This window comes from Haemaphysalis longicornis, unplaced genomic scaffold, assembly GCF_048455015.1.
Source record: "Haemaphysalis longicornis isolate Haplotype H1 unplaced genomic scaffold, Haemaphysalis longicornis Haplotype H1 scaffold_43, whole genome shotgun sequence".
Classification (NCBI taxonomy): domain Eukaryota; kingdom Metazoa; phylum Arthropoda; class Arachnida; order Ixodida; family Ixodidae; genus Haemaphysalis; species Haemaphysalis longicornis.
The window spans coordinates 2,052,766-2,067,013 of NW_027526371.1; the positions used below are offsets into that span (position 1 = coordinate 2,052,766).

The window sequence follows — 14,248 nt, forward strand, 5'->3', positions numbered from 1 at the left end:
TTATACGTGCCGTTCGATTAAAACAATTGCCTGATAATTCGAAGCTAAACCAATTAGGCCGGTTAATTGGAAGGTATTTTGAATAAAAACATACCGGAAGCAGTCATTTCTCGATGAAATCCAAATTTTTCGGCGTGAGAACACCACCGTGCAGTGCGTTATATCGGCGCCATGGCAACTGAGGCCGCGCGCAGCCAGTTCAGTTGAAAATCGCGCCAGCGTACGTATCTCTATGCGTTCTTTGTACGTTCTCTGCTGCACGCAACCCGGTGTAAGCATTTGGGTGCTGGACGCTGCAGCTGAGCTTCAACTTTAGCGATGAGTCTGAACACTCAGGACAAACCATGTCGTGCGCTTGGATTGGCAAAGAAAGTCGATGTTGTGACCAAAATCAAGAAGGAAGACGTGTAGCATTGCTCCCATTGTGCTTTCTGTTTCATTGATTGATTATGAGGGCAACGCGACACAGGCGATGAGGCGCGCTGCAGTAGAGGGCTCCGGATTAATTTAGACCACCTGGAAATCTTTAACCTGCGCCGAAATCGCGAACACGTGAGCGTTTTCACTTCCATCGGAAAAGCGGCCGCCGCAGCTGGGAATCCACCCCGCGTCCTCGGACTCAGCAGCACAACGCCATAGCCACTGAGCCACCACGGCGGGATTCTGTTTATTTGAGTTGTGTTAGTTCGAAGCTTTTTACGGTCACCGTGGAGTTCGTATTAGTAGGAGTCAAGTGTATTGCGAAATGGCAATTCGAAGCGCTTTTGTAACTCATTTCGTAACATCCTTTTCATTATTATCTAATAGCTCAGCTGTCTAGGCAGCAGTATTTTGGTACCAACCGTCCGCATCGCTGCTGAAGTTGTTCGTTTTGGCTTTCTGCGTTTTTAAAGCGAAGCTTCCGAAAAGTTCCAAATATTCCAGCAAATATTCAACAAGTAAACACGTTTTTGGCAAAGCCGCATAACTCTCCGCTAGCCTAAAATAACGCCGAATTGCGAACAAGAACATCTGTAATAAATAGGTTCGAATACTAACTTCGAATCAAAAGGTCCGCGCGCCGCGTGCGGCTCGCGGGCCGCGTCTTTGAGACACTTGCTTCAGAATCCGCTCTTTCCAGCCCCTACAGGTGGCGCTGCGGAAAACGGAAATGGCGGACGAGACGGTGATCAGGCCCCCGTGGCAGCATGCGCGCCAGCATCAGTAGCGGCCTAAAAGCCCGCAGTTCTGCTTGAAACAGCTACTTTCTAAAAAAAATAAACACAGGTATACGGTGCTGATTGCGAGGCAACATTCGATTCGTTTCAGGGTGTCTGTAGAGGTGTAAAAAGCGCTGCGTGCGAGGCAGTCCGCTGTGCATGGCTCAGGCCGCACGGGAGTGGTTTGAGAACAATCCCAGCTCATTGGGCAAACAACCTGCAACACAATGTGCAACGCTAAGTTTTGGGACATTTTTACAGTGAGCGTCATCGCAGTGTGCGTTTTATTTTAAACGTGTTCATTTCTTCCCTGTGTGCATACTAAGCAGAAGCCCATCAGTACCATGCAAGGGCGATATGTGCGTATTGCGGTGTTTTGCTTGGCTGTAAAACCTAGTTATGACTTTGGGCAGTAAAACCGCGAAGACGAGGCTCCCATTACGTCATATCAAGGGTTGTACAAACGAACGTGTTAGCATTATATGAAATAAAATATCATAAGCCTACGTATTTACGCGTGCATGTAGCATACACTGGCGTGTGATATTGAAGCGTACATGAAAATACAGGCAGTAGTTTACGGGTGCGCTTTTGGCTTCTGATAATTAATTTAATATAGATCTCTTGGCTGAAATTACGTTATGTTGATTTCATGGCCGGTAAGATTATTAAGTGCGCCGATGCTTGTTACCAAAACAAAAACGGGGGTTACCATATGCATTCAAGAGCTCGCATTTGAACAAGTTATAATATTGTCACGTGGATAGTTATCAAGCAGCGATCCCCTGCTTGCGGTATGCGTGATCGCCGTGCAGTGTTAGTGTACAATCCCCAGCGAGTGTGACGTTCCCTCTCCTTGCCAGCCAGGTGTTCGAAGACGACGACGCAAGTGTGTGGGTTCACCGCTCGCGGGCAGAACGATTCAGCCTTCTTCGCTGAGACTCGCCGTGCTGCCTCTACTCTTCGGTGTAGCGCTACGCCTAATAAATAGGTACATCTCCATCCTGCTGTCTACACCTCCGTCTACTAAGACGCAACAATATTGTCATTCCTAAAGCATCTTGCTTCAACATAATTATTCCAATATAAATCAATAATCAATCAATCAATAAACGCATGACCACATTTGCTCCTCGCCTTCGTGTGCAAAAAGTTTTTATTTGTTTCTTATTTGAAAATAAAAGAAAGCGGATTGAACAGCCTGTGCTGCTTATTGTTTGAAAGCAGTGGAATTGAGCCATTTTAACAACACATAAGTGAAGAATGATTGAAACATTATGCGGCAGTAAATGTAAATAGTACCCGAAAAAGACGATCACAAGGTTATACAAAAATCCTACAAAATCCGCGCCCTCACAGCAAAGTACTATTAAATATGTGGCAGCCGTAATTCCGTAAAGAATAATTTCAGCACCACGTACGCACGGGTGGCTCCGAAAGACCCGGTTTACTCTGCAGCAGACACCGATGAGGCCCAAAACTCTTTCATTTACCCGCAGCTTCTATAGCTTCAAGAAAGTTGATAGAATATTAAAGCTCATTCAGCCTATATTTTCCGATTATTTATACAGCATTTTCGATTACTATACATGCGATTACTATTTTCCTTTTTGCATCTGCGAGGCCGCGCGGATGCCGCCGGCCGCCTCCGCCGGAGCGACCGGTCCGCCGATCACCGTCTCCCGGCTTCGGACAAATTCCGCGCGGCGTCACTAGCGTCGCTGGAAAGAGCGATCAGGAGCCCGGCAGGCCGGGAACGGCTAGCGGGGCTCCAGCCGTGGTTGGGGTCAAGATGACGATGTAGGCCACGTCTGAATTATACATGCAGACTTTACTGCATGATCAATAAATGCTTTTTTTAATCGATATTAAAAAAAACATAAATGAATATGATCGAGCAATTATTCTCAGTAAAGAATTAAAGGAGAAATCGTTTGAAAGAGTTAGGCTGTGTTTATATGCCGTGTATTTATATTAGGCTGTGTTTATATGCCGTCCGACGGTGTTATAAGCCCGCCACTGAAGTGACGCCCGCCGGCGTTGTTTTGATGAAAAATGTCCCGTCTGGCTGTAGTGCCTTTGAATATACCGGCGCTGTAGTCTGGCACTGCTTGGCTTTCCATTAACGTAACGTAAGGTAAACGAATCTAACACAACCTAACGAACAAAAAAAAATGTTAAGACACCGAAAACTAACCGAAGCTGTGAAAATTACAATTAAATCTGAAAATGTAAAGAAAAAAAGGCAGAGAACCGACAAAGACAAATGGATCTTTTTCTAGTACCGGTCCTCCAAGCAGCCACCACCGCGAACTAAAATTTCCCTTATTTTCCGGCTTTTCATTTCATTCTTTGCTTGTTGTAGATGTTTGAAGATGCATTTTATTTATTTGGTTGTTTGTAATATCTTATTTTTTTATTTTTTTCGAATTGCATTTACCAAAATTCCGCGCTACAACTAATTACCTCTATTCACGATATTATGACTATTTAACCGTTTAACCGTTACAGCCGCAATTATATATATTTGTGCGAATTCACTGCGTTACAAGGTCCCAGTTATGGGGGTACTCGGAAAAGAATATCCCAACAAAAATAATGAAATTTCAATCCTCCTAACCGGGTGTAAGAGCGGAATTGCGCTCATTATGCATTTGAATATACTGACGGCAATGCAGGCGTGGCTCATGAATCATGAGTAGTTTACCTTCTATTGCTTTCTGTAACAATATTTCTGTAACATTTATACTCCACCGACCTTCCATTCTTCCACCTATTTACCCTGCCTTCAACTTCTTTTTTATTTAACAGTTCGTCATGGCATACAAAGGGCGAAACCGAAAGGAAAACAGTAAGTCACGTAAAAAGCAGGTGGCTTTATGATCTAAAGAATACTGAAAGGCATGCCTCAGAAAGAAGGTGCATCATTTTCTTATCAGCAAGCCCTTCGATACTACTAGACGTCAGTCACGGGTGCGTGCGCATGTGAGTTCTTCCTACCACTCCGGGAAGTTTTCCCGGACACAGCCACACGGCCACACTCGACGTTCCCTTCCTGTTCAGAAAGATAGTTTTTGGGTCCGGAAGTGTTCCAAGAAGGCGCAACTGTCGCGAGACGCCGCGAGTAGAGAGGTAGGTGACAGGCAGAGTTCCGAGACATGGGCACGCCCGATCGCGACTGTAGCTCCGGCTTTTTAAGGGGCGTCGTAAGAGGGCTAGTTTGGCGGTGGCGGTGCATCAACTTGCATCAATCGTTGGCTTTTCGCTGAACCATGACAAGTGACTGTCTTTAGTTCTCGCAATTTCTGGGAAAGTAAAGCCGCCAGAAAGACGCGCAAAAACAAGTTTGTGTATTTCCGCGAATGAACTGCACATATTTGTGTTCAAATGCAGTTCCGAACAATTAAGTTTGTTGATGGTGGGTGACCAGTTTCGATGAACTCACCTGCTGCCCTTAGAAATTGTTACGCTCCCGCAACACGTCGGCAAACTTAACAAAGCGTGTTAGCCAGCAGTATCTTAAACCTTGCAGCAAGATTGCACATTTTCGGAGAAAAACAAAAGTATCTAAGCACCAAGCTGCAAAATTATCACGGTCCAATATCTTGATTAGTGCCTCCTCGCTTGATCCAAACTGCAAATATCGAAGCATTTCAGATGGAGAGCACCGTAACGCGTTCACAGCGCACCCTTGGTATCTTGTACACGCACTTTCTGATCGCTGGCATACCACCACAAAAAGGATGGGCCTCTAGCCGCAACCGTAACCGTAACCGTAACCGCAACCGTAACCAATTCCTGGATTTGTCAATATAACATGGGAGCCCTTTTGGTTGTGGAGCCAGCGCTCTTGGTTTAGTTACCAGTGCCTCATGTGTACACTATCATCAAAGCTAGCCATACACTACCATCAGTGTTAGTCACAATTATATGCATCATCGCCACTACCATCATCGTTTTTGAAGAAAATGGATATGTTGTTGCTGATTAAAAATTAAACCAGAACCGAAACAGTATTTTTTTCAGCAGTTCAGCACCCTGCTTTAAACATGCTCAGTGCATTCGATCCGGCCGCTTGGCTTGCCTATTAACAGCAAATCCGCTTAGCAAATCGTTATTTTTTCTGTGCACAGTTTAAAATAGCAAGAAATGCCGAGTGCGCGTGATTCGGGTACACCGACGACGACCACCAGACCTTCGCCGCTGGACGTACGGTACCCAATACCGGCCCCTCCTGGACCTCACAGTGAAGACGAGACTACATGACTACATTCATTTTATGCCGGAGGCCGTACTTGCGCAATAAAAAAAAGTGAGCACGTGACTCGCGGCAACCGCCGAGCAGTTAAAAAATCAAGAAAATGCCCAGCGCTCATTGCTGCGTGGATTGCAGCGACATCCCGGCGTCCCTGCCCCACGTCTGTCAAGCCAACCATACCCACTCAATGATATTGGCCAAGTTTGGCGAAAGAAGCTACAGCGTTCTCTGTAGTCGTGTCAATACTTGCTGGCAACGAGAAAGACGAGTCATAGCGTACGCCCCTCCAAGGTGATGTCCAATGATTATTACTTAAAAAAATGTGGGAGGCTCCCCCTTATAGCAACAACCATAGAGTAAATGTCGTTGCGGCTTTGAAGAAGAAGCAAATCGGCTGCAATTGTGGACTGAAACTGTCATGATTGTCGTGAAGGTTGCGTACAGCTTCGCTACCGTCAAGTCCTACGGATTAGAGTGAGCTTTATTTTTTTTAAGAGAAAAACTCACACCCGCATATACGCAACCTAGACAAAAAAATGTTCGTGACACAGCTGAGCTTAACAACACGCTCAAGCGTATCCGGATAGTTAGATATGATAAAGAACTAACGCCCTTAATGAGCGAATATCTCGGCATACTTAGGGAGCGGCACAAACGCCAACTGAATGGAATAATGCAGCCATCCCTGCCTACAATGTTCATGGTACTTGCAACGGTGGTTTAGAAATTCCAAGATTTTTGGCCACGCGTGAAACTCCAAACGTTATAGAGTGTATGCGCTGCCCGGATAACACCATCTCCACAGACCCATCAGCTATAAAATCAGGGTTTCTTTCTTTCTTTTCTGAGGTCTTTGCAGGAGATTCGCTCGAGGTAGATGAAAGACACGGGAACGAGCCCAGTCGTCACAAGCCCACTCGTCACCGGAAAACTCGTCGTAGGTCAACTCGTCACACCGGCCTTTTCGTCCAGTGCCATCTCGAGATAGGAACTCTCGTGCGAGGTGCCTTCTCGTCACATAGATTTCGTTACACCGCGGCCCTGTGAACAAAAGCCTAGAAGCCCTGGCCAGAAATTGGCGTTTAAAGCCGGTCTGAGGCTGGTTTCTACAATGGTAAATTCGTTACGGCTGTTTAGGAGGGCGTGCGGAGGTCTGTGTGAGCAGCAGGTGCGCATAAAGAGCTGTCTGTTTTTCTTCTTTTGCTGGGGAGGGGGGAGGGCAGAGGTCAGCGCGATTTGCACTACTTCAAGTGCTCATCGTCAGCGGTGTTGAGGTGGTGTACGTCCATATTTTCGCGCGTATAACCTGCCCTTGCATACAACCCGCACCCCCACTTCCAGTCTGCGAATAAAAAAATAAAAAATTGGCGAAGCTTGCACCAACTCGCGCAAGGCTTGAACCATAGCTAAGCTGGAGGATTTCTTGATATGTAAATACTGAAGGACACACCACCAGGCATTGCATTAGGTTTGAAATTGTTTATTTGTTGATTTGATTGATTGTGCGGTTTTAAAGGAGCCATGAAGAGAAAACACAAGTTTGGTTCATTCAAAAGATTGTCTCGTTAGAATCATACTGACACCACTTTTAACGTAAACTTCGCTCAAATAAGCTACATAATTAGGAAAAACGGGAATGGTCATGCGACCCACCAGCTCATTTCCCGCAACAGAAGCTGTGATGTCACATGAGCTAAGCTCTGCGATTGGCGGAGGCTGGCAGAAAGCAGACGCAAATTGGGTAGAGCTTACAAACTAAACGAACGAGCGATTTGCGCTTAAATTTAGGGCACATTCTTTACAAAGCAATAGGAATGATGGGACAAACAGTGGAAGTTACGAAAGCACATGTAAACATAGAAGTACTGATGCGTTCTGCTGTTCGTACTGCGCACAGCATGCTTTGGTTTAGCTGCACAGCACTATGGGGCTTGGGGTTGTCTCAGACGACACTGGCCGATTGACGCAAGCAACGGTGTCTTACGTGACCCCATTTGTCGAGCGAGTACTGTTTCAGGGAACGAATATTTCCTCCCAGAACAAAAACAAGCCAGGTTTAAATGCGGGCAAAAACAAACCAAACGCTTGCCACGGTATGGTGGCGCCATCTAGGTTACGGAACGTAAAGAAACGCGGGAACAAACCAACACCGCTGTACAGGGTGGAGACAACCTTTGAACGGTCCCGTGCCGCCGCAATTGGGCCAACGGGCTCAACGCGTTATTCTTTTCGTTTCCCACGAGACCTAGCAACGCGAAACAGACAATATGATTCAAACTTCTTCAGTAAACCGCGTTGCGGCGATAATTTTAGCGCGGTTTTGACACAATGACTTGCTTCGGCGGCGAGCGAGCAACCGAACATGGCGGCGCCAGCGTTACGTGTCTCTACCCTGTACGGCGGATGCGTGAATGAAGGTACTCTAGCCTGCAGAGCGGTCGGTTCCCGTGATGTCACTTGGAACCACGAAAACGCACGATTGAGCGGGAAAATCAAAATTTTAACCTGAATTGTTTAATTTCTCAGTGAATAAAGCACCGTTTGTATCCGGACAAGCGCTGGGGGCACTATAAAACACGAAATCTTTCGAATAAAACCAACTTGCATTTTCTCTTCATGGCTCCTTTAACGCGCCGACGCTACACAAGTGACGAGGCGCGCCGTAGTGGAGGGCTCCGAAATCATTTTGACCACCTGGAGATGTTTAATATGCGTGCGTCGAAATCTCGAACACACGGATGTTTTCGCTTTTCGCCTCCATCAGAGAAGCGTCCGCCGCGGCCGGGAACCGAACGCGCTTCCTTGGGCTCAACAGCACAGCGTCATATCCAGCTGCGCCACCGCGGCGGGCAATTGTTTTTTAAATAATAATAATCTTTATTTCACTGCGCTGAATACATATTCGGGCCAGCCCAAGCCAAAAAACCTTGTGGGGCCTTTTGTTAACCTGTTCCGTTGTCGCTTTTCAGGTTGGTGGTAGTAGTCATCGTTGGACGGCACCCCCCACGGCTCGCCCGCAAATACCAAGATGTCAACGATCGCATCGCAAGATTCCTGGCTGATCACGACGGCTGAGCCACAGTCAATACGCTTCGGAATATTGCCCGCAACATCCGCTTCCGGTACTGATGAAGTGACCAACGTCGCAACCCAGCGTTGAAGACGCCTACACAACGAGACAACAGTGCAATAGTACAAATAGTACAACAGTACAAAGAGAGTGCAAGAAACATTTTTTTTATTTCATGTACCACCTGTTCACGGCGTCATTTATAACAATTTGTTTACTTTTTTTGCGTGCCATGTAATACAAATTTGCAGGCTATTATCATTTTAATATACCTCGGTATGGCGGCATATTTACTTAACTTCCTGCGTTAAAAACTTTGAAAGAACACTAGCTCGCCTACATCATTTTGAAATGGGCGACGTATATATAGCAGGCGGAAACATCGCTTTAGAAAACAAGCTCGTAATGCGAGTTTTCCGTGTGATGAATATTCCGGTGATACGAGAATTCCTCGTACGAAATGCCCTGTGACGAGTCGGCATTCCTGACCAGTTTACCTGTGACGAGTTGGCCTATGACGAGTGGACTTGTGACGAGTGGGCCTAGACCCGAAAGACACATGGTAGCACAACTGTGTTCTGCTTCAAATTCCCTACCTCAGGTTCTAGAAAGCGTACCGCAAGGAAGCATTTTGGGGCCCTTGCTCTTTAACGTGTATATCAACGATATCACAAAAAGAGATACAACTGCAAAATTTATTATGCACGCAGACGACAGCACTACACTTATTTCCGGTACTGACGTCAACCATTTGATTGCAAAATGTAACGATGTGCTTCGGAAGCTATCCGTTTGGTCGCAGTCGAATCAAATTAGCATTAATTCCAATAAGACCAAAGTAGTTATCTTCAGGTCTAAAAATGAAGCACTTAACTTGCAAAGTAACATAATTTATGAAGATATAGTTATTGACATAGTACACGAACACAAGATTCTAGGTGTTACATTTTCTGCACACCTAGGTTTGGACACACACATAGTTAACCTTTGTAATAAACTGTCCTCAGTCACCAGAGTATTATCGCGATGCCGGGATTTCCTTCCTGCACAGGTCAAACTGCAAATTTACAAGGCATTATTTGCATCGCATGTTAACTATTGTAGTCTTGTGTGGGCTACGACAAATAAAACAAATGAAATAAAAATTCTGAGGTTGCAAAAGAGAATGATTCCAAATATCGCCACAATTCCGTATTTGGTATCAACACAAAATGATTTCCCAAAATACAATATTATCAAACTAAACCACTTGTACAGGTTTCGTATTTTAAGTGCATTTGTTTCTGCATCAAACGCACTAAAAAGCGTTTTAATATCACTCTCATCCCTAACAGCAAGGGATGCCGATTCACGCACGCGCAGCACAGAACAATGGGTAGTGCCGAGATTCCGCACTAATTTTAAATATCAGGCTCTGCACTTCAACATTCCCACCATTCCACCATTCTAAATGAACATAGTCTTACACATTGCTTTTCCCGCAAACAGTTGCGGCAATACTTCGTAAACTTGTAGTTTCCATCACTGTTACAATCATTGCTGGTGTTTTGTATTTATGTGCTATTGCTGTTGTTTCATGTCTTCCTGTGTACAGAACTGTCTTTTTGTGTTAATTTGTACGAGTTGCGAATTTTGAAACCATAATTCTTGTATAACTTTTCGAATTCAGCTTGTTGTGAACTACGTACGAAGGATCTACTCTTTCAATTGCTTTCGTTATGAGCGATTTTTTTTTTTTCCTTTCTTGAAGCCTGCCAAGTGAGGGTTTCCGGGCCACTGTCAAGCTGTCTTTAGCAGCTTTTAGCCCGGACGATCTTCCAGTTTCTTGTGGAGAAATAAATATTATCTTATCTTATGTACTCCCAAATACTGAAAGACGTTACCTGTTCCGAACTATACATTTTAAGAGAAATGAAAACCGTATCGGCGCCTGGTCCGGACGGTTTGCTAACGGAATTCTACAGCGCTGCTAGGCAGAATTAGGCTCTTCCTTAGTGCAACTTATAAATTCAATCCTAGCAGATCAGCGGCTTCCAAACTCATTTATAGAGGCCCTCTAATCTTACTTTTGAAAGAAGGAAAACACCCCTCTTTCCCGAGTTCACAGACCAATAACCGTTTTGAATGCGGGCTATGGGATTTTAACTTCCCTTTTAGTGTCCAGAACTAAAGCTCTTTGGCCGGACCTCCAACAGGTTGGCTCGGTCCCATACAGAAATAACTTTCGGCACTTAGCCCAACTCGAGACATACTAGCCGATACGCACCAAACTGGTATTGCCGGCCTGTGTGTCTCTTTAGACCAAAAACAGGCATTTGATAGGGTCAATAATTCATACCTGCTTGCCATATTTCAGGTATTTGGGTTCCCCTCTGAATTTGTTCAGCTTCTCCGAGAATTGTATAATTCATCCAGTGACCTGGACATTAATGGTGTGGTACAGGGTGAAATTGCAATTCATAGAGGCGTCAGACAAGGATGCCCCTTGTCGCCGCTTGTTTTTGTCTTATGTCTAGACTCCTTAATCAGAAAACTCGTTGATAACCCCAAAATTAGGGGTCTCCCCTTGCCCGGACAAGGCTTGGTTAAAGTGTCTGCGTACGCAGATGACGCCACTGTTTTTATACGGGACACTGATAGCCTCACGGCTGTTTTAGGGGACTTGGAGTCCTATGCTCGACTTTCAGGTGCCGAGTTAAATGTCACAAAAAGTGCTGTCCTCCCTCTGGGAAACGCTACACTCGCCCCAATTCATAACTTAAAAATAGTTCAGACGAGGAGATTCTAGGCGTCAAATTTACCGAAGAAAGTGTTTCTCCAGACATGTGGCCCGAGTTAGTTGATGATATTCAAAAGAATGTTGCCCGGGCTAGGTCTTTCAACTTCTCTTTTTAGATGCGACTGCATCTCATTCACTCGCCTTGTCCCTGCATCCGGCGTCGTCGGCGTCCGCCCCTCCCCCATTCTCCTCGCCGCGCGAGCTGCGCTCTCCGCCGCTCGCTCCCTCCCCTCTCCGATAGCGAACACTCTCTCGCGAGGGGCATTGGATTGGATTGGCTTGGATCAAAGTGAATTGTGTTGCGTCATAGCCGCGGCAGACGCACTGGCGCCGGCGCGTCCCCTCACCGTTATGCGCTCTATAAAACGCGGTGCTTGCGCCGCTCCGCTCCATCGTTCCAGCGCCGTTCCTCCGCTGTCCAACGCTGCAACGTGAACCCCCTATGCGTCGCATCTACACAGGGGTTCCCGCGAGGGGAGGTGGGAGTTTTTATTCGGAGAAATCTTATCTGATTAAATGCGGTTTTCTCGCTAAATTATTTTTTGTCTCCAGGATTATGCTGCCTTCCAATCCTGTTACGCACAAAGTGTCCCGCGACATTTTTTTTCTTTTGGGATGGAAGCACGAAGCGTTTAGCGAGAGATGCCCTGCGCCTCCTACGCCGCTCTGGGGGTTATGGTCTCCTTTGCATCGGCCTCATGAGCCAGTTGTTGGCCCTTAGAGTCGTCTCTTCACTTCTCAGTGACGTATAGAAGCTCCGTGCAGACCTTTGATCGTCTACTTTCTCGGCCCTTCTATACGGGTTCTTTGTCCAACTATGGCCAGCAATCTACACCCCAGCGCAGCTATCCCGTCGAGACTCTTCAAGGTCATCCTTACTTTAGCTAAGGAAATTCGTGAACTGGATGCTGATCTCGATTTTGTGAATGAACAACCTGTGAGGCTGTGTGAAAAACAGTTACTGCGAGGTCGGGCGGGCGTGCGGATCCACCAGATTTCCCCTGGTTACGGCTGACTTCATGTAGGCTGCCAGAAGACGCCAAAAACATCCAGTGGCAAAAATCGTAGCGAATTCTTCCCACAAAAGACAGAATATTCCGCTGGGGAGTAACACAGCACTCTTCCTGTCCCAACTGCGGTCAACCAGAATCCACGGCACACACTTTCTCAAGCTGCACTGTGGCGCGTTGCTTTTGACGCATCATACACCGTGCCGCTCCAAGTTTGGGGCTTGCACGGTATCAGTGCCCTGGTACTCCCCTAGGCAAACTATTCGTAGTACTTGGCGATTATATACTATGGCGTAATCACTGCAGGGCCGTTGCACAGAATCGCAGGCTACGTATGCAGTGGCCCTTGCTTTCCTTTTTCAGACAACACATCGTGACCTTTCTGGAAGGCGAGCTAGCCCTGTCGGGCGAGGAAGAGTTTCTGCGACATTGGTCTACCCGGTTTATTTAGGTTTCGAACAAAAGGGTCATTATTCATGCCAATTTTCCAGACCTGTGTCCTTAGGGATTTTTGTTGTAACAATTGATTTTGGTGTTAGAATTGTGTTAGTGCGCTACAGTACTCGTTGTGACATAACAACAACCCTGTTTTGTATATTGCTGCATTCTTGAAGCGAATGTTTTTGTATCCTTGTTTCCCCCACATGTTAATCTTTTGGTTGCAAGCAACTGTAAATTGTTTGTATGTTAATCTTTTCTCTACAATCAACTTGAAGCGGTTTATGTGTTTCTTTAAGTGTCTGTCACTGGCAGCCTTCGGGCTATATTAGTTTTGTAGCAACAGGCGCTGCACTTGTTTAATTGTTTCTGGTTGTTACGTTGTATCATTGATACGAGAATTTTTTATATAATAAACATATCCTTTCAAGAGATTTTAGTCCCTAACTGCACAGTACAGCTAATGGAGCTTTATTTAGGTAAAAAGCTCAGAAATATTGAATTACGTCACCCATGTGTCAGCGTTCATCATGTACGTGCTGAGTTATCCCTAGTTAAAGGAAGTAAGAAGGTAAGGGGAACGCTTGTTTAATTTAGGACCAAGCACTGACACAAAAAACAAGGAGCTAGGTGGCTGGATATTCATTTCGCTCGAGAGGTGGCGAAGTGGGAAATTTATTTGCTGCCAAATCCACACTCGGCTGCGTGCAAGGATCGCAGACTGCAATTTTGGGCACAGAGCATTGCTTTGGGCGAAAGTCTTCATTCCAAGTCCCAGGCGTTGTCTTGTCTTCCCGGACGACTTTCCCCTGCGCTGGACGGGAGCATCACTCCTGCTGGAACATTTCTCGAAGCTGGGCCGGTGTCTTGCCGGTCATCATTTTGGCCAGGGTCTTACAGCCGGCGTACTTCAAGCTCTTGATGTCCAAGTAGTGAGACGCAGAAATGAGCTCGAACAGCATACCCTGGTCCACCTCCAGAAACTCTTGATCCCACGGGTCGACATACGTGTCGTGCGTTTTCGGCTTCATCGGCGTCCAAATCCCTGCCGGTGGCTCTTCTACTATCGTCGGATCATTCTTGTGGTGGGTGGACCAAATGATGATCTTCTCCAGCACTTCTGCGTCTACGTTTGGCAGCGGCACGACGACATCATCGTCGACGCCCAGGGCGTCCAGCATTCCCTTAAGGGACAGCGATACCATCGCCACGTCGACGTCGACCTTGAATACTTTTCCATCGGAACTTTGAAGTTTTATCTTCGGGCCGTTTTCTGCGAGTAGACAAAAAGGGGACACAAGACGTTTACTTTCAGGAGAATGTTAACAGTCGCAGTCTGCTACTTTTTTCCGTACCAGGAGAAGTTTGCGGTGATAATAAAAACAATCATTACTGTTTCATATGGGATAAAGAGTATGTAGTAACAGGAATATAAATTGGTTCTTTTTTCGTTTTGCTAGCCTAGCAGTATGCAATACGCCCTGCTAGACTAAT

General features: G+C 46.0%; 1 pseudogene; it reads right to left on the reverse strand.

The window, feature by feature from the left end:
- Positions 1 to 13,581: 13,581 nt before the first annotated feature.
- LOC144137630 (uncharacterized) lies at positions 13,582 to 13,959 on the reverse strand (annotated as a pseudogene).
- Positions 13,960 to 14,248: the final 289 nt, after the last annotated feature.